Below are 22,047 nucleotides of genomic sequence, written 5' to 3' on the forward strand. Positions count from 1 at the left end.
TATTATTAATTTCCCATTTTTCTATTTTTCATTTTTTTCGTCATTTTTCTATTCTCTGCTTTCTGTATTCTTCTATTTCTCATTTTTTTTCTTTCATTTATTTTTTTCATTTTTCTATTCTCTGCTTTCTGTATTATAAATTTCCAAATTTTCTATTTTTCATTTATTTCGTCATTTTTCTATTCTCTGCTTTCTGTATTCTTCTATTTCTCATTTTTTTTTCTTTCATTTATTTTTTTCATTTTTCTATTCTCTGCTTTCTGTATTATTAATTTCCCATTTTTCTATTTTTCATTTTTTTCGTCATTTTTCTATTCTCTGCTTTCTGTATTCTTCTATTTCTCATTTTTTTTCTTTCATTTATTTTTTTCATTTTTCTATTCTCTGCTTTCTGTATTATTAATTTCCCATTTTTCTATTTTTCATTTTTTTCGTCATTTTTCTATTCTCTGCTTTCTGTATTCTTCTATTTCTCATTTTTTTTCTTTCATTTATTTTTTTCATTTTTCTATTCTCTGCTTTCTGTATTATTAATTTCCCATTTTTCTATTTTTCATTTTTTTCGTCATTTTTCTATTCTCTGCTTTCTGTATTCTTCTATTTCTCATTTTTTTTCTTTCATTTATTTTTTTCATTTTTCTATTCTCTGCTTTCTGTATTATTAATTTCCCATTTTTCTATTTTTCATTTTTTTCGTCATTTTTCTATTCTCTGCTTTCTGTATTCTTCTATTTCTCATTTTTTTTTCTTTCATTTATTTTTTTCATTTTTCTATTCTCTGCTTTCTGTATTATTAATTTCCCATTTTTCTATTTTTCATTTTTTTCGTCATTTTTCTATTCTCTGCTTTCTGTATTTTTCTATTTCTCATTTTTTTTCTTTCATTTATTTTTTTCATTTTTCTATTCTCTGCTTTCTGTATTATTAATTTCCCATTTTTCTATTTTTCATTTTTTTCGTCATTTTTCTATTCTCTGCTTTCTGTATTCTTCTATTTCTCATTTTTTTTCTTTCATTTATTTTTTTCATTTTTCTATTCTCTGCTTTCTGTATTATTAATTTCCCATTTTTCTATTTTTCATTTTTTTTGTCATTTTTCTATTCTCTGCTTTCTGTATTCTTCTATTTCTCATTTTTTTCTTTCATTTACTTTTTTCATTTTTCTATTCTCTGCTTTCTGTATTATTAATTTCCCATTTTTCTATTTTTCATTTTTTTCGTCATTTTTCTATTCTCTGCTTTCTGTATTCTTCTATTTCTCATTTTTTTTCTTTCATTTATTTTTTTCATTTTTCTATTCTCTGCTTTCTGTATTATTAATTTCCCATTTTTCTATTTTTCATTTTTTTCGTCATTTTTCTATTCTCTGCTTTCTGTATTCTTCTATTTCTCATTTTTTTTCTTTCATTTATTTTTTTCATTTTTCTATTCTCTGCTTTCTGTATTATTAATTTCCCATTTTTCTATTTTTCATTTTTTTCGTCATTTTTCTATTCTCTGCTTTCTGTATTCTTCTATTTCTCATTTTTTTTCTTTCATTTATTTTTTTCATTTTTCTATTCTCTGCTTTCTGTATTATTAATTTCCCATTTTTCTATTTTTCATTTTTTTCGTCATTTTTCTATTCTCTGCTTTCTGTATTCTTCTATTTCTCATTTTTTTTCTTTCATTTATTTTTTTCATTTTTCTATTCTCTGCTTTCTGTATTATTAATTTCCCATTTTTCTATTTTTCATTTTTTTCGTCATTTTTCTATTCTCTGCTTTCTGTATTCTTCTATTTCTCATTTTTTTTTCTTTCATTTATTTTTTTCATTTTTCTATTCTCTGCTTTCTGTATTATTAATTTCCCATTTTTCTATTTTTCATTTATTTCGTCATTTTTCTATTCTCTGCTTTCTGTATTCTTCTATTTCTCATTTTTTTTCTTTCATTTATTTTTTTCATTTTTCTATTCTCTGCTTTCTGTATTATTAATTTCCCATTTTTCTATTTTTCATTTTTTTCGTCATTTTTCTATTCTCTGCTTTCTGTATTCTTCTATTTCTCATTTTTTTTTCTTTCATTTATTTTTTTCATTTTTCTATTCTCTGCTTTCTGTATTATTAATTTCCCATTTTTCTATTTTTCATTTTTTTCGTCATTTTTCTATTCTCTGCTTTCTGTATTCTTCTATTTCTCATTTTTTTTCTTTCATTTATTTTTTTCATTTTTCTATTCTCTGCTTTCTGTATTATTAATTTCCCATTTTTCTATTTTTCATTTTTTTCGTCATTTTTCTATTCTCTGCTTTCTGTATTCTTCTATTTCTCATTTTTTTTCTTTCATTTATTTTTTTCATTTTTCTATTCTCTGCTTTCTGTATTATTAATTTCCCATTTTTCTATTTTTCATTTTTTTTTTCATTTTTCTATTCTCTGCTTTCTGTATTCTTCTATTTCTCATTTTTTTTTCTTTCATTTATTTTTTTCATTTTTCTATTCTCTGCTTTCTGTATTCTTCTATTTCTCATTTTTTTTTCTTTCATTTATTTTTTTCATTTTTCTATTCTCTGCTTTCTGTATTTTTAATTTCCCATTTTTCTATTTTTCATTTTTTTCGTCATTTTTCTATTCTCTGCTTTCTGTATTCTTCTATTTCTCATTTTTTTTTCTTTCATTTATTTTTTTCATTTTTCTATTCTCTGCTTTCTGTATTTTTAATTTCTCATTTTTCTATTTTTCATTTTTTTTTCTGCTTCATTTCCTTTTCTTTTATTATTTACGTTCAACCTTCTTCCTTTATTAATTTTTTTTATTATCTGTTTTATTTTTTTTTCATTAAATCTTATTCTTTTTTTAAATCTTATTTTTTTAATTTTATTTTTTTCATTAAATCTTATTTTTTAATTTTTTTTTCATTAAATCTTATTTTTTTATTTTTTTTCATTAAATCTTATTTTTTTATTTTTTTTTCATTAAATCTTATTTTTTTTATTTATTTTTTTTTTTGATTAAATCTTTTTTTTTCATTAAATCTTATTTTTCTTTTCATTAAATCTTATTTTTTAAATTTTTTTTCATATAATCTTATTTTTTTTCATTAAATCTTATTTTTTTTATTTGGTTTTTCATTAAATCTTATTTGTTTATTTTTTTTTCATTACATCTTATTTTTAAAATTTTTTTTCATTAAATCTTATTTAAAAAAAATTTTTTTTCATGAAATCTTATTTTTTTATTTTTTTTTTCATTAAATCTTATTTTTTTAATTTTTATTTTTTGAAATTCATTCATTTTTGTCTTCCTCTTTCCCTTCGATTTTTAATCTCCAATTTTTATGTTTGTCATATTTTTTTCATCTTAATCATTTCGTATCACTCCAGCATCAATTATCTTGCATTCATTTACGTCACTTTTTTTCTATTTCTTTTTACTGTTCTACAATCTTCCCACATATTCCTATTTCTTAAATTTTACGTCTTCCATTTTTCTTATTTTTCTATTCTCTGTTTCCTTACTTTTTTCATTAAATCTTATTATTTTTAATTTTTTGAAATTCATTCATGTTTGTTTTTCGTGCCTGTGAACCTCTCGTCTTTCCCTTTCCCTTCCATTTATAATTTCTTATTTATATATTTTTAAAAATATTTTTCTTCCATCTTAGTCCATTTCTTCACTAAATATTTCGTATTCATCTGGATCACTTTTTTCTTCTATTTCTTTCTACTGTCAGACAATATTTCTGCTTTATTCCTATTTTACGCCATTTCTTTTTAGTCGCGTGCAAGCGACTTTATAAGTTACTCCGTCAGTCGGTCGGTCAGTCGGTCGGTCGGTCGGTCGGTCGGCCGGTCTGTCCGTAACACTTTTGTGCTTTGCCTTTTTGGTTAAGGTCTGTTGTTAATAGATGCTGTTCTTAGCTTTTTAAGCTTTTCTTGGCCTTCGTGCCGGGATCAAAGTGTAGTATGTGCTCCGGCAGATACTGCAAGCAAAGACCATATGTGGGGGAAACCCCACATATAAGACCTTGGTCAATGTAAGGGAAACCCTTCATACCAATTGTCACTATCCAGCTCCCCTACTCCCGAGGGAGTTGGTCCCCATTTCCCCTTCACTCCTCACATTAAAAATCGGCCTTGTGCCTAGTTTGCTCGGTGGGGGAGCAAATAAATACCATTTTCTTGGCCTTTGGGCCAAGATCAAAGTGTAGTATCTGTTCCGGCAGATACTGCAAGTTATGACTAGCTATGACTAGCAAAGACCAGATGTGGGGGCAACCCCACATGCCTGACCTTTAACCAGCTCCCATTTCCCACCTCTCGGGAGCTGGTCCCCTTTTTCCCTTCCCCCTCCCTACACTCCTCACATTAAAAATTGGCCTTGTGCCTAATTTGCTCGGTGGGGGAGCAAATAAATACCATCTGTTCTTACTACATGCTGTACTTATGTTTGTAACTTTGTGATATAAAGTGGGGGATCACTTTTCTGTATTAATTTAATGTAAAATGATCACCCAGTTTACAACCAGTAAGTCTCAAAGCCATTCAAGTCATTCTCCAGATCATTCAAGTTGTTTTTGAAGGATTCCAGTCATTTTTTAAGCATTCAAGTCATTCTTAAGGTCATTCAGTTCATCCTTAAGTTCATTAAAGTCATTCTGAGTCATTTACTTTTTATTTATTTAAGTCATTTCAGCCCATTTTTCGGTCATTTTAGTTTATCTTTAAGAATGTCATGTCAATCTTACATTCATGCATTCATTCATTACACGAGAGCACGCGACTAATGGCTATCGGCCTTGTTATTCTTTACGTCACCCTTTCTTCCATTTTTCTCATTTTCTATCATCTTTTTTACTTAATTAATGTTTCTGTTCTATTCTTTTCTCTTTTACTGTATTCCTTTATTCTTTACGTTTTCCCCATTCTTCCTTTTTTTTTTAAATTTTTTATTTTTATCTCTCTTTCATGATATTTTCGTTAATTACAAAAGTCAAACGTCCTCCGCAATCCCCTCCGGCCACACCTTGACTTTTTTTTCCCGCCTTTTGTTTACTAATATTTCTTTGTTTCCTTTAAGTTTTAACAATGGCGGGAAACGCATTGTAAACAACATTATCATCATCACCATCATCATCATCGTCATCATCATCAACAACAACAATAAAGAAATCAAATAATTTCTGTACAAATAAACAAATACGAAAGACACACAACGAAACGACTCGCAAATAAATTATAGACAAGCAAGCTAAAAAACATAGAAAAATGCTCCAGGCTTAACAGTACGTTTATTAAAAATGTCGAAAAGCGAGCCAGATTATTTTCAGTTGCTTCTTTATTAAGCTAATCTATATATCTAAAAAAAAAAAAAGAAAAAAGTGAGGACATATGCGTGTAAGGAAACTTCTCAACCTATATACGCCACGAATATTTGATCTACAGACTTGAAATTTGGTATATAGGGTATTCAGACATGTGAAAAGTTTTAAAATATTTTCATCCAAAAAAAAATGGCTGCTAGGAGGTCGAAATTGAACAATTGGTAGATAGACGATGTCGGATTTTTATCTGCTTGTCAACTGTTTCACGAATGCGCATGCGTGAATTGTTCGGGTGACAGATTACTGACGTTAAGAATAAGTAGGTTTTAAAATACTTTCTAAAGTTCGCGTTAAGCTGGCCTAATGGTTATCATACTTTACTCACTGTCTTTAGGTTTAGGTTTCGATCTCAACTAGAGTATTTGTTTTTTTTATTTATAAGAAGTGAACTGTTTAGAAAAAAAAAACATAACACTCGCATGCACATGTCTCACAAAAGCATAATGTGACACAAGGTCGTTTTTAATGTGGGGTTAAACCAGCTCCCCGATAAAAAGGCAAAACGGGCACTCTGGTTGGGACCAAAAATAGTAATTGTCCCAATATGGAGGGAAAAATGACCTCAAGTGTAGCATCTGCAGAACAGCTACTACACTTTGATCCCGGTCCGAAGGCCAGAACAACAAGGTATTTATTTGCTTCCCACTGAGCAAATTAGGCGTAAGGCCGTTTTTTAATGTGGAGAGTGATGGAGAAATGGGGATCAGCACCCCGGGGAGTAGGGGAGCTGGATAGTGACAATTGGTATGAAGGGTTGCCCCTACATTGACCAAGGTCTTATAAGTGGGGTTGCCCCCACATATGGTCTTTGCTTGCAGTAGATATTTATTTGCTCCCACACCGAGCAAATTAGGCACAACGCCGATTTTTAATGTGAGGAGTGAATGGAGGGAGAAGGGAAAAAGGGGACCAGCTCCTGAGAGGTGGGAAATGAGAGCTGGTTAAAGGTCAGGCATGTGGGGTTGCCCCCACATCTGGTCTTTGCTTGCAGTATCTGCCGGAACAGATTGTATTTATTTGCTTCCCCACCGAACAAATTAGGCACAAGGCCGATTTTTAATGTGAGGAGTGAAGGGAAGGGGAAGGGAAAAAGGGGACCAGCTCCCGAGAGGTGGGAAATGGGAGCTGGTTAAAGGTCAGGCATGTGGGGTTGCCCCCACATCTGGTCTTTGCTAGTCATAGCTAGTCATAGCTTGCAGTATCTGCCGGAACAGATGGTATTTATTTTTAATGTGAGGAGTGAAGGGAGGGGGAAGGGAAAAGGGGACCAGCTCCCGGGAGGTGGGAAATGGGAGCTGGTTAAAGGTCATGCATGTGGGGTTGCCCCCATATCTGGTCTTTGCTAGTCATAGCTAGTCATAGCCTGCAGTATCTGTCGGAACAGATGGTATTTATTTGCTCCCCCACCGAGCAAATTAGGCACAAGGCCGATTTTTAATGTGAGGAGTGTAGGGAGGGGGAAGGGGAAAAGGGGACCAGCTCCCGAGAGGTGGGAAATGAGAGCTGGTTAAAGGTAAGGCATGTGGGGTTGCCCCCACATCTGGTCTTTGCTTGCAGTATCTGCCGGAACAGATTGTATTTATTTGCTCCCCCACCGAACACATTAGACACAAAGCCGATTTTTAATGTGAGGAGTGAAGAGAAGGGGAAGGGAAAAAGGGGACCAGCTCCCGAGAGGTGGGAAATGAGAGCTGGTTAAAGGTAAGGCATGTGGGGTTGCCCCCACATCTGGTCTTTGCTTGCAGTATCTGCCGGAATTCCCTTTGCCCCCAGATCCGGTCTTTGCTAGTCATAGCTAGTCATAGCTTGCAGTATCTGCCGGAACAGATGGTATTTATTTGCTCCCCCACCGAGCAAATAAGGCACAAGGCCAATTTTTAATGTGAGGAGTGAAGGGAGGGGGAAGGGGAAAAGGGGACCAGCTCCCGAGAGGTGGGAAATGGGAGCTGGTTAAAGGTCATGCATGTGGGGTTGCCCCCACATCTGGTCTTTGCTAGTCATAGCTAGTCATAGCTAGTCATAGCTTGCAGTATCTGTCGGAACAGATGGTATTTATTTGCTCCCCCACCGAGCAAATTAGGCACAAGGCCAATTTTTAATGTGAGGAGTGAAGGGAGGGGGAAGGGAAAAGGGGACCAGCTCCCGAGAGGTGGGAAATGGGAGCTGGTTAATGGTCAGGCATGTGGGGTTGCCCCCACATCTGGTCTTTGCTAGTCATAGCTGGTCATAGCTTGCAGTATCTGCCGGAACAGATGGTATTTATTTGCTTCCCCACCGAGCAAATTAGGCACAAGGCCGATTTTTAATGTGAGGAGTGAAGGGAGGGGGAAGGGAAAAAGGGGACCAGCTCCCGAGAGGTGGGAAATGGGAGCTGGTTAATGGTCAGGCATGTGGGGTTTCCCCCACATCTGGTCTTTGCTAGTCATAGCTTGCAGCATCTGTCGGAACAGATGGTATTTATTTGCTCCCCCACCGAGCAAATTAGCCACAAGGCCAATTTTTATGTGAGGAATGAAGGGAGGGGGAAGGGAAAAGGGGACCAGCTCCCGAGAGGTTGGAAATGAGAGCTGGTTAAAGGTCAGGCATGTGTGGTTGCCCTCACATCTGGTCTTTGCTAGTCATAGCTAGTCATAGCTTGCAGCATCTGCCGGAACAGATGGTATTTATTTGCTCCCCCACCGAGCAAATTAGGCACAAGGCCGATTTTTAAAGTGAGGAGTGAAGTTGAAATGGGGACCAACTCCCCGGGGAGTAGGGGAGCTGGATAGTTACAATTGGTATGAAGGGTTGCCCCTACATTGACCAAGGCCTTATATGTGGAGTTGCCCCCACATATGGTCTTTGCTTGCAGTATCTGTCGGAACAGATGGTATTTATTTGCTCCCCGACCGAGAAAATTAGGCACAAGGCCGATTTTTAATGTGAGGAGTGAAGGGAGGGGGAAGGGAAAAGGGGACCAGCTCCCGAGAGGTGGGAAATGGGAGCTGGTTAATGGTCAGGCATGTGGGGTTGCCCCCACATCTGGTCTTTGCTAGTCATAGCTAGTCATAGCTTGTCATAGCTTGCAGCATCTGACGGAACAGATGGTATTTATTTGCTCCCCCACCGAGCAAATTAGGCACAAGGCCGATTTTTAATGTGAGGATTGAAGGGAGGGGGAAGGGAAAAAGGGGACCAGCTCCCGAGAGGTGGGAAATGGGAGTTGGTTAATTGTCAGGCATGTGGGGTTGCCCCCAGATCCGGTCTTTGCTAGTCATAGCTAGTCATAGCTTGCAGTATCTGCCGGAACAGATGGTATTTATTTGCTCCCCCACCGAGCAAATTAGGCACAAGGCCGATTTTTAATGTGAGGAGTGAAGGGAGGGGGAAGGGAAAAAGGGGACCAGCTCCCGAGAGGTGGGAAATGGGAGCTGGTTAAAGGTCAGGCATGTGGGGTTGCCCCCACATCTTGTCTTTGCTAGTCATAGCTTAACATAGCTTGCAGTATCTGCCGGAACAGATGGTATTTATTTGCTCCCCCACCGAGCAAATTAGGCACAAGGCCGATTTTTAATGTGAGGAGTGAAGGGAGGGGGAAGGGAAAAAGGGGACCAGCTCCCGAGAGGTGGGAAATGGGAGCTGGTTAATGGTCAGGCATGTGGGGTTGCCCCCACATCTGGTCTTTGCTAGTCATAGCTAGTCCTAGCTAGTCATAGTTTGCAGTATCTGCCGGAACAGATACTACACTTTGACCCTGGCTCGAAGGCCCAGCCGTTTTTACTTCATTTATTTTAAGACGAATTTTACATTACGTTTAATACAAGGCAACAATACGTCGGTTTTCCTCCTTCTTCACTACCACCGCTTTTTTCTCGAGTAGAACTTAATGATCTGACAAAAGATCTTTACATTTCCAAAGAATCTTTTGAAATTTTAACTTTTAAGAAGCAAAGAAAAACTTCAGCCTGGAACTCTCATAACCTTCTATAGAAAACGCCATTTTTTTAAAACTCATGTTCACGCCTTACAAAGCATATCGCCACTTGGACGTAAGGGGCTACTATATGGGGCAATGTCTAGGAGAGATTATCAAGATATTTGTTTATGTTACATTTAAATTCTGCATATCAGTACAACCAGGAAAACAGGCAGCAGGAAGGGAATTCCAATATCTACCTGTTCGAGGGAAGAAACTATTAGAATAGAAAGCTTTCTGGCATTGGGTTTGACCGTTACTCCTGATCTTAAATGGAACACGTACATCAAATCTGTTGCCAAGGCCGCTGGAAAAATGGTGGGATCAATCCAGTAGATATCTCACTGCTGATGCAATTCTCTATCTATATAAGAGCCAGGTACGCCCAAGGATGGAATACTGTTGCCACATTTGGGCAGGAACTGCTAGAAAGGACTTGTCCTGCCTTGATAGAGTTCAAAATAGACTTCGTAGCTTCGTAGGAGATGTCATTTTCTCTTCCCTGCAACCTCTATCTCACAGAAGAGATGTTGCGAATTTGTCTCTGATGTATCGTTATTTTCATGGAAAGTGTTCGACTGAGCTTCAATATATGGTCCCCCCTCGCCAAACTTTCACAAGAAACACTCGTCTAGCTGAAAACACTATCACTAATTCCCCCCCCACTCTTTATCTGTGCCTAAACCTAAACATAGATTCCATGAACAAAGCTTCTTTCTTAGAACTGCACGCCTGTGGAATTGTCTTCTGTTTTCCTGCTTTCCAGCTGACTACAATATGGTTTTCTTCAAGTCTAACGTAAACAAGTTTTTGATGAGCCGTTCCATATAAGTTAACAAATTTACCGAATTTTCATTATTAACGGTTACTATACTGTCCAATTTCTACTGTACACTCTTTAACCCTTATCCTCAACTGGCCTCTTGGCCTTGATAATATGGTGATGCCTGTGTAAAAAAAAGGATGTTGCTATTAGGGTTAATTATCTGCTACATGCTGTATCGACCTTGTTAGAATGTTATTTATAGGGCTTTTTTACTTTTTACTCTCGGGTATATATCCGATACAGTTAGACACACTTAATCAACCGAGAACCACATCAGTCTATATAAAAAACATATAAGATATTAAAGGATATATACGCAAGAATAAAAAACAATTAAAAGAATATGCTGTTGTCATAGCCCCAGCTATTAATAGCCAACCCATATAATTATCAGTGTTATCAAATACAGTTGTTTTTTTTTCTCCTGTTATGTAGGGAGTTGAGCAGTTAGATATCTGTTCACATTACACTTAAACGGCTGCATGTATGTACAATTAGGGAAACGGGGACCCGAGAGGGAATTCCAAAGTCTAGTAGGTCAAAGGAAGAAACTATTAGAGTGGACATTTTTTTTTTTGGCATTCAAGAATCTCTCCAGGGTAGGGTGGGATTTTGCTGCTTTTTGGGTTAGTCGAGGTTATTTACGTCGAGGAAGTACAAGTGATTGGACTTCATCAGCTCACCTACCATTAAAATACATCTAAAACTGGCATATAGATGCATTATTTCGTCGATGGGCCAGAGATTGGAGGTTAGTTTCCAGTGTGGCACCTATTTGGTGGTGACATTTTTTTTTTTTTAACCATGTCTAAAGGCGAGAAACTAGCGGTAGATGCACTAGCCCAAATGTGGCAACAATACTCCATGCATGGACGAATGGTGAGTTTGTAAAGGTACAGGACACTCTCAGCTGTGAGTAGTCTTCTAGTAAGATAGAGGGAGCCCCCCCCTCCTTTGCAGCAGCCTTGGCAATGCTGTCAGTGTATGTTCCAATTTATGTTGACTGTTAATGTTAAATTACGTCGCATTTTAGTGACTGCACATTATCTTTGATCCACAAATTAATGATGACGTCATAAACGATGATATCGTCTAGAATAACAGGTTTTATAGATGACGTCATTTTTCTGATGTTTTTTTTTTTTAATTCGATGTTCACTCCAAAAAAAAAGCACGATGCCACTTTGAAACAGGGGGCTACTATCGCGGACATAAGTTGCGGGAATATTATGAAGGGAGTTGAGCAGCAAGATAACTGTTCACTTTACACTTGAACTTCTGCATGTCAGTACAGTTGGGAAAGCAGAATCCCGGAAAGGAATTCTAAAGTCTAGCAGTTCTGGTAAATAAACTACTGGCGTAGAAGGCTCTCTTACATCTAGGGATCTCTACTGTGAAGGGGTGGGGTTTTTCTGATTGTCGGGTTTGGCAGGGTATTTACATCGAAGGGGCACAAGTGCGTGTAGTTCGTCAGAGCATTCACCATTAAAATACTTCTAGAACAGGCAGAGGGATGCAACATTTCGTCGATGGGACAGAGGCTAAAGCTTAGATGACAGTTCAGGGCCTATCAGATTGGCGACTCTTTTTTTGAACCTGGTCAAGGAGCGAGAGACTTGTAGCAGATGCACCAGACCAGGACAGTTTCAGGCATAAGTCGCTTTCTAGCACGGTAAAGAGAGTCTAGCTTCTTCCCAGCTGCCTTGGCAATGTTTTTGTTCCAACTCATGTTTCCTGTGAACGTTAGGCCGAGGAGTTTAAAAGAAGTACTTTCAGGTAATGTGTTTTTGGCTATATCCATCTCTCTGCTTCAAAGAATGACTTCATCGTTTAATGACGTCATACACTGCGCACGTTTATAAACACTTCCGTTTTAACGGGTAAAGTCGTACAGCGATGACGTCACTCAGAGTGCACGACAGCAAACAAGAAAAAGTTCTATTCAGACAAGTATGGATTTTAAGAAGATATTTATTCAAGCAATTGTTCGTGCTAGTTTAAATACACAGTGCCATTACTGACGCACTGTAGATAGTGACAGCGGTGTTAATAATAATAATAATAATAATAATAATAATAATAATAATAATAATAATAATAATAATAAATTTTCAGCAAATATTTTTGTCAGAAGAATTAGCATTGGCAATGTGAGACATGATGTCTGAATTAATGTCATCGAAAACGTTTTTGAACGTCGCAATTAATGAAATGAAATGATTACTTTTGATTTCTTTGATTTTTTTTTTATTTCGTTCTTCATTTATTTTTTTTTCTTTCTTTTGTTTATTTATTTGTTTCATTTTTTTTTAAATTCATTTTTCTTTTTTATTCTTTCGTTCTTTTATTCATTCAAGTTTCATTATTTTTCATTTTTTTCTTTATTTAATCCTTTTCTTTTATTTTTTTCATGTTTCGTTTTCTTATTCATTTTTTTTTCTTTAATTTTTTTCTTTTCTCCTTTTTTCTCTTATTCGTACGTGTTTCATTATTTTTCTTTCATTTTTCTTTTCTTTTTTCTTTGTTTCTTTTCTTTCTTTTATTCAGTTATGTTTCCTTTTTCATTCATTCTTTTCTTTTCTCGTTTTTTCTTCTTTTCATTCTTCCTTTCTTTTTTTTCGTTTCAATCATTCATGTTTCATTATTTTTCATTTGTTGTTTCTTTCTTTTATTTTATATTTCTTCTATTTTTTCTTTCTTTTTTTATTAATTTATGTTTCAATGTTTTTCATTATTTTTTTCTTTCTTTCATTCATTCATGTTTCGTTATTTTTCATTTATTTTTTACTTCTTTAATTTTATCTTTCTTTTATTTTTTCTTTCTTTTTTATTCATTTATGTTTCAATGTTTTTCATTCATTTTTTCTTTCATTCGTTATTTCTTTCTCTTATTCATTTTTCTTTCTTTTTTCTTTTATTCATGTGTCATTATGTTTTACTCATTTTCTGTTTTTTTTTTAATTTTTTTCCTTTATTTATGTTTTATTATTTTTCATTCATTATATTTTTTTCTTTTATTGTTTTCATGTTTTCATTCATTGTTTTCTTTCATTCCTTCTGTTATTTATACATTTATGATTCAATATTTTTTTTATTCACTTTGTCGTTCTTTTATTATTTTTGTTTTTTATCAATTTCTTTTTCAATATTTTTCATTCATTTTTTCATTCATTCATTCATTCTTTCATTCCATCATTTTCATTTAGTTTATTCATTTATTTGCATTTTTTTCAATTATATTTGCATTAAAACTAATCACTATTAATCCCTAAACGTCGCATCGGTTGGAAACCATACTACATAGTCCTCTCCACCTGATTGTAACAAAGGTTTAAACAAAATTTCAACCAATATCGGAGACAAAGTGAAACGGACAGACGGACTAAGAGATTGAGAGATTATATATATTATCCTTTTCAAAGTAAAACGGACAGACAGACAAACAGATTGAGAAATTATATATATTATTCTTGTCAAAGTGAAACGGACAGACAGACAAACATATTGAAGGATTATATATATTGTCCTTTTTTAAACATACTTACCGTTGGAGATTCTAAATCCTCTTCTTTACTGCGCATCTATCCAATGACACGTACATAGGTGAATATATACCAACACAAATAAATATATAGCAACATAAATAAATATATAGCAACATAAATAAATACATACATACATACATACATACATACATACATATCAGCATACATAAATAAATACATAGCAACATACATACATAAATAAATAGCAACATACATACATACATGCATATATATCAGCATACATAAATACATAGCAACATACATATATACATACATAATACACACATACATAAATACATATATACCAACATATATATATACATATTAACTAACATTAATACATAAGTAAATTATACATACCAATATACTACTACAAACATACATATATACATACATAGATACATACCAACATGCACACCAACATACCAACATGCATACCAACATACATACATACATACATACACATAATACACATAATACATACATACATATATAATACTAACTAAATAAATACAAACATGCAAACGTACTAGTATATATATATATATATACCAACTACATACATCCCAACATACGTACATACATACATGCCAATATAATACTAATATACATTCATAGCAATATACATACATAATACCTACATAATATCAATATACATACACATAACAACATACATATATACAAAAATAATATATGCATACATCAATAAATATACATACCAACATACTTACATATCAACATATATACATACAAACTAAATACATAAAAACATGCAAACGTAATTTTTTAAATTACATTTTCACCCCAAACAAGGCACATTGCCACTTTGGTGTAGGGGGCTACTATCAGGGGCAACACCCCCTGGGGTACTATGTAGGGATTAAGTAAGATGTTGGTTCACGTTGCACTTGAACTTCTGCACGTCAGTACAGTTGGGGAAGCAGGGACCTGGAATGGCATTCCAAAGTCTAGTAGTTCTGGGGAAGAAACTACTGGAGTAGAAAGATCTTTTACATCTAGGGATATATACAGTATGGGGGTAGGATTTTGCAGCCTGTCGGGTCTGTCGAGGGTGTTCACGTCGTGGGGCACAAGTGTCTGAATTTCGTCAGAGCATCTACCATTAAAATACTTCTAGAACAGGCAGAGGGATGCAACGTTTCATCGATGGGACAGAGGCTGAAGCTTAGATGCCAGTTCAAGGCCTATCAGATTGGCGACTATCTTTTGAACCTGGTCAAGGAGCGAGAGACTAGTAGCAGATGCACCAGCCCAAATGTGACAGCAATACTCCATACATGGGCGAATGGTTGCCTTATAGAGGTACAGAATACTTTCAGGTGTTAGTAGTTGTCTAGCACGATAGAGAGAGCCCACTTTCCTTGCAACGGCCCTGGCAATGCCCTCGATGTAATTGTTCCAACTCATGTTTCCTGTGAACGTTAGACTAAGGAGCTTGGTAGAGAAGGTTTCTTGTAATTATTGAATGAAACTAGTTAACATAATACATACATTCCAATTACATACACCCCAACATAATACATACATACATACATACATACATACATACATACATACATACATACATACATACATACATAATACTAATATATATTCATACCAATATACATCCATAATACCTACATACATATCAATATACATACACACATAACAACATACATATATACCAAAATAATATATACATACATAAATAAATACATACGTACCAACATACTTACATACCAACATACATGCATATATACCAACATATATACCTTTTTATTGTTATTTATTTACATAAATTTTTTATCCTTTCAATTAGTTACTGCCTGCTCACGATTTGTTAGTATACTTCGAACATGTTAGGTCTGTACACGTCGCAACAAGCCTTGAGAAGCGATCCGTACAAAAGGATGTTATTGATAAACGTTTTTACCACACATATCTCCATCCACTCATACATACATACATACATGATGATTGCAACGTCTTGTCAGTCGAGTGCCACTCCCTCAGACACTTAAAGTCCATGAGCCGAAATGCCTGAGGGAGTATCTATACAAAGATGATGCTACAGAGTTTTAGCTTTGTACGACAGCTAAGTCTCTCTCTGGGTCAAAAATGTTGAGATCCAGCAACAAGCAAGAGCAAGATAGCCAGCAACAAGTTAAACTGCAGACCAGCTTAATGCGGGTACTGGTCTCCCGCTTTATGGTTTTTTAAATCAGAGATTTACCCCAAACATACATACATACATACATACATACATACATGCATACATCGTGACTTCCTTCCTTGTGGCAAGTGGAGGTTCAGGACGACCGGAAATAGTGCCTAGAATTCCCAAATGGTCACCCATCAAGTAATAGCAAGGCTCAACGTTGCTTAACTTCGGTGATCTGACTAGAACCGGTGTGTCAACATAATTGTGCCGCATATATATTATTCGATTATAATATATAATATAATACTATATAATACTATAATATAATACTAGCAAGGCTCACCTTCGGTGATCTGACGAGAACCGGTGTGTCAATGTGATTACGCCATACATACATGCATGCATACATACATGATGATTGCAACGTCTTGTCAGACGAGTGCCACTCCCTCAGACATTTAAAATCCATGAGCCCAAATGCCTGAGGGAGTATCTATACAAATATGATGTTACAGAGTCTTAGCTTTGTACGACAGCTAAGTCCCTCTCTCGGTTCAAAATGTTGAGATCCAGCAACAAGCAAGAGCAAGATAGCCAGCAACAAGTTAAACTGCAGACCAGCTTAATGCGGGTACTGGTCTCCCGCTTTATGGTTTTTTTGATCAGAGATTTGCTTCTCCTAGAAAGGTTGCCTTCACCACGGCTTACGGGAGCCCTCTCCATCCCAATACACATATACACACACAAACATACATACATACATACATACATACATACATACATACATATATACATACATACATGGGCTTCCTTCAGTCTATGGATACCCACTCTAAGGGTGCCTGTGCGTGAATTTTTTGTGGCAAGAGTTGCTCAATCTCCAACCACACCTTTCCTGATTCGACAGTGTTGAATACCAGTGGCAAGTGGAGGTTCAGGACGACTGGAAACGATGCCAAGATAAGCGGAGAGCACATACAGCACATGGAAGTCCGAAATGGTCACCCATCTGGTACTAACCAGGCTCTACGTTGCTTAACTTCGGTGATCTTACGAGAACCGGTGTGTCAACGTGTTTACGCCAGACATACATACATACATACATACATACATACATACATGCATACATACATAGATACACCCGAACGTACACACATACATAGACACATACATACACTCCAGGCATCTGTTTTATTCTGTCTGTCTTTCGTCTATCTGGGAATGGCGTGTACTTCAATTACCAGTCATGTACAACAATGAAATAATTGATTAGTTTTGTCTGAAGCCTGTTTGACCACGACCGTGTGGCATTGCGTGATAATCATAAGATATAGAGATATGATTGGATTATTTGAGTGATGTCGAGGCCCTCAAGTAAGGAATTCAATCACTCATCAAGGAGAGTGAGAAAAAATATGGTTACAAACGAAAAGTACAGACATAGACACAGACACTTTCACTTTTATGTATATATAGAAGATATATATATATATATATATATATATATATATATGTGTATGTGTGTGTGTACGTATGTATATATATATATAAATATATATATGAATATATAAATATAAATGCATATATATATATATATATATATATATATATATATATATATGCTGAGAATGATGCAAATAGTATTCCGACAAAATAGAGAAATAAAAAGGAACAAACTGAGTTATGTGTTCATCAACGTTTTGTCTTTACATACCAAACAAACATGATGATTGCAACGTCTTGTCAAACGAGTGCCACTCCCTCAGACACTTAAAGTCCATGAGCCCAAAAATGACTTCCATCGCCACAGGACCAGTTTATATATATATATATATATATATATATATATATATATATATATATATATATATATATATATATCTGTGTGTGTGTGTGTGTGTGAGGTCATTTCATATGCTACTGGTACCATGTAACCCAGTACTACCTGCCTCATGGTCAGGTCGCCGGCGACTAAACTGGTTCCCCCATCAGACTTGTTTGGTGAGGAGGGTGGCTAGTCTCCCGGAAGGATTAAAAACAAGACCTTCCAAAGAGCGAATGAACCCTTTTTTCGGGGTCAACGACCAACTAGCACTATGTATGTTTGTGTGTATGTATGTGTGTGTTGGGGTGGAGAAGGCTCCCGTAAGCCGTAGTGAAAGCAACCTTTCTAAGAGAGGCAAATCTCTGATTTAAAAAAACAAAACAAAGCGGGAGACCAGTACTCGCATTAAGCTGGTCTGCAGTTTAACTTGTTGCTGGCTATCTTGCTCTTGCTTGTTGCTTGATCTCAACATTTTGGACCGAGAGAGAGAGAGAGAGAGAGAGAGAGAGAGAGAGAGAGAGAGAGAGAGAGAGAGAGAGAGAGGGAGAGAGAGACTTTGTTGTCGTACAAAGCTAAGACTCTGTAACATCATCGGTGTATAGATACTCTCTAAGGCATTTTTCTATTAAAATGTTCCTGTGGCGATGGAAGTCATTTTTGGGCGCATGGACTTGATGCGTCTGAAGGAGTGGCACTCGTCTGACAAGACGTTGCAATCATCATATATATAATTATCCATGGACACATAATACTCTCATCAGACCATCCTAACGTGATGAGACGGTTAAAAAACGATTGCAATACAATTAGCGATTCTGTTCTAATTTCCCGATACAAATTTCCATTCCTATTTTGATTCTGCTAAAATTTCTAAATAGGTAATTATAAATTTGTCTCTTTTCAAAGTTTCAAATTAATGTTTAATGTCCTCCAATGTTTTCCTCGTAATTGATTGAAAGTAGGCAAGTGAGGGTTTCTTTCTTTTTTTTAAGCCGATTTGAATTAGTTCGCTAATCTATAATATAGATCTCACCTGTCTGTTTAAATGTATGTATGTATGTATGTATGTATGTATGTATGTATGTATGTATGGTGATCTAAAACTTTCGACAGAGGCGACAGATTTTTACGCGGTCGGTATCATTTTAAAGCTCGACGTTTCGGACGTCAAATATCGAAAAAAATTGTCTAAAAACATTAATTCCTTCACCCTCAACTGGGCAAATTTCTACAGGGAGGGGCTGCTTTTTGCGCCGACATTTTCGAAAGTCATCCGAGTACGAGTTCGAGCTTGTTTGCTTTCCTTTTTTTTTTTGCTCAACACCCTTACACAAACTCCCACTTACGTTCCGCCTTCGCGTCACAGGTTCGATCCCACCTGCCTAATACAATATATATATATATATATATATATATATATATATATATATATATATATATGTATATATATATATATATATATATATATATATATATATATATAATTTGAGGTTGCTATTTTCCAAAGGTAGGGTAACCAGTGAAATATAACGAGGGTCATGCGCATGACTGTGTAGCAACAAACTACTGCTTATGTAAAGACAATATATATATATATATATATATATATATATATATATATATATATGTAAAGACTATATATATATATGTGTGTGTGTGTAAAGAATATATATATATATATATATATATATAATTCTTCAGAATAAAATTATCCAACAATCAGCTGCTATGGAAACCTGTGATTAAAAGATTTACAAAGTTTTACTGGCAGTAATATTCTATAAGTATAATTTTTAATTTTATAATGTTTAAATTTTATTTACAATTTGAAAGTTATTTTTGAGAGGAATTTTAAGCTCAAGTTCTATAATAATAAAAAAAAGTATATAAATTCATTAATAAACAGATCCACTGGACCGATTATATAAACAAAGGAAAATAGCCCCAGGAAAATAGCCCCAGGAAAATAGCCCCAGGAAAATGCCTAATTCAGATTATTACATTGTGATGTGGATTACTCAAAATACAGTTTGGATCATTTTACCACACTGCTTTAAAAGACATTAACTTCGGATTTTACCTGCAATTTGGATGTGAATTTTTATATCCTTTTCTTTAACTTCCCTTACTCTATGACATTTAAATACTTAAACAATTTTTAATTGTGATTTTCCATGTCTCACTGACTTTAGCAAATACGGTGTAAACCATTATAACTATTTGCTAATATTTTCCCTCTGAAGAGATGGTAGACATCGAAATCCTACAGGATAAGGAGTTAAAATATTTCTGACGTATTCTTTGTCTTACAGAGAATAATAAAAATCTTTTGAGCTGAAACTGAAACATATCACGTCATATTCTTTTAAATTCATTAAATGACTAAAATTGGATATATATATGTATATATATATACTATTTCCATTATTTTCATCATATATATATATATATATATATATATATATATGATGAAAATAATGGAAATATTATTCCGACAAAATAGAGAAATAAAGACGAAACGTTGATGAACATATAGTACGGTTTGTTCCTTTTTATTTCTCTCTCTCTCTCTCTATATATATATATATATAATATATATATATTTATATATATATATATATATATATATATATATATATATTATAGAGGGAAGTAGACCGGAAGAGCAAAGTTTAATTTAATGCATTGATACTTTAAAAGAACATTGCTCACAGTACTGTATATATATATATATATATATATATATATATATATATATATATATATATATATATATATATATATATATATGAGCTCAATAGGTATATTTATTCTAGAGATTGGATTTATTTTATGTAATATATATTCTGTTGCACTTAAAAAAATAATTGAAAATTTTATATCTATATCATTAATTGCTAGATGAAAGATAATGTTTTTAAATTGCAACAAAATGTACATTACATTAAATAAATTCAAGGTAATTTTTTGGTTCAATTTAAATTGAATTTTTATACCTTACTTTGTAAAATTTATAAAAGTGAACTTTGAAGATAAATAAATTTCAAATTGAATCTTGTACATTTATTTTTAAAGCCTATTGTAAACACATTTTGTTTAACAATTTTCATGCCTTGCATGAAATACTCTTCTAACTTGTATCCTGTCTTTTTAACATTATGTTTTAAAACTCTCCTTCCCTCTATTTCAGTTTGTAATTCTCCTCACACCACAACTCATTTTTGCAACCCTCTCTTTGTATTATTACAGGTCTGAATATTCTCTCTGTTTCAGTCTGTATTTCTCCTCATACCACAACTCATTTTTTGCACCCCCCTCTTTGTAAACAGATCTGAATAATGACAGAATCTGAGTTTTTTTTTTAAACAAAAACTTTAAAATAACTTTTTTTAGATTAAATCTTTTTAAACTTCTTTCAGAATAGAAAATCTTTAAAATTTAATAAGGAACATATTTAATATAGGTTTTATTAACAAATATTCAGTACATAACGGAAAAATAGTGATGAAAATTTCAAAAGGATTGTATAACTGGTTACGGTCAATAGTAGTCCTCGCCAGCGAAAGTCTTTGTTATTGTTATTCTATTATTATTATTATTATTATTATTATTATTATTATTATTATTATTATTTAAAACATTTTGTGTCCTGCTCTTTCGCGCGAGGACTAATACGCAAACATAGATACTAACGCATACATACGTACGCATACACACACGAACACACACATAAACAGACTTGCACATACATACACACACAGACACGCACACACACTGAAAAATGCGCCAAGCAAACAACATTAACTTCTTATAAGGCTTCGTATTTCATTTTACATATAATATTCATCATTTGAAGCCGAAAGACATTATGTAAGATATCGCATTGTATAAACGTTAGCCGTGCTAAAAAAAAAAAAAAAAGAAAAAGAAAATGGCGTCTGCGGACGCCATGTTTGTTCAGGTCTGCAGATTGGTCACAGTAAGCATTAAACTTTGGCTAAAACTGCCACGGTAGGTAAATTGTCTATACTTTCATGATTCAACATAATGCTTGGACGATCAATTTGCAGATGTGAAATACCAGCGTCTGTATATTGTTCATCTACACAGGAATACACACTCACACACACATATCTATATATCTACAAAAGTGTGGATGTGTGTGTGTGTATCTATATATCGGTGTGTGTGTATGTGTGTGTGTGTGTGTGTGTGTGTGCGCGTGTGTGTGTGTGTGTGCGTGTACATTTTCCTTATCAAATTTCTCTCTCAATTTCCAGTCTACAGACTTGAGATTTGACATAAGGTGTATTGAGATTTGGAAAAATCTTTTTAGACGGTTTTTCCACAGAAATTTGTAAAATGTTTT

General features: G+C 34.2%; 1 protein-coding gene and 1 pseudogene across 1 annotated transcript in view; both read left to right on the top strand.

The window, feature by feature from the left end:
- Positions 1–22,047, top strand: part of LOC145270166 (uncharacterized) — a 417,807-nt gene that overhangs the window by 163,625 nt on the left and 232,135 nt on the right. The gene's annotated exons all lie outside the window — the stretch shown is intronic.
- Positions 4,154–4,317, top strand: LOC145271785 (U2 spliceosomal RNA; annotated as a pseudogene).

The sequence above is a fragment of the Euprymna scolopes genome, chromosome 46 (assembly GCF_053919585.1).
Source record: "Euprymna scolopes isolate OS-2025 chromosome 46, ASM5391958v1, whole genome shotgun sequence".
Lineage (NCBI taxonomy): Eukaryota > Metazoa > Mollusca > Cephalopoda > Sepiida > Sepiolidae > Euprymna > Euprymna scolopes.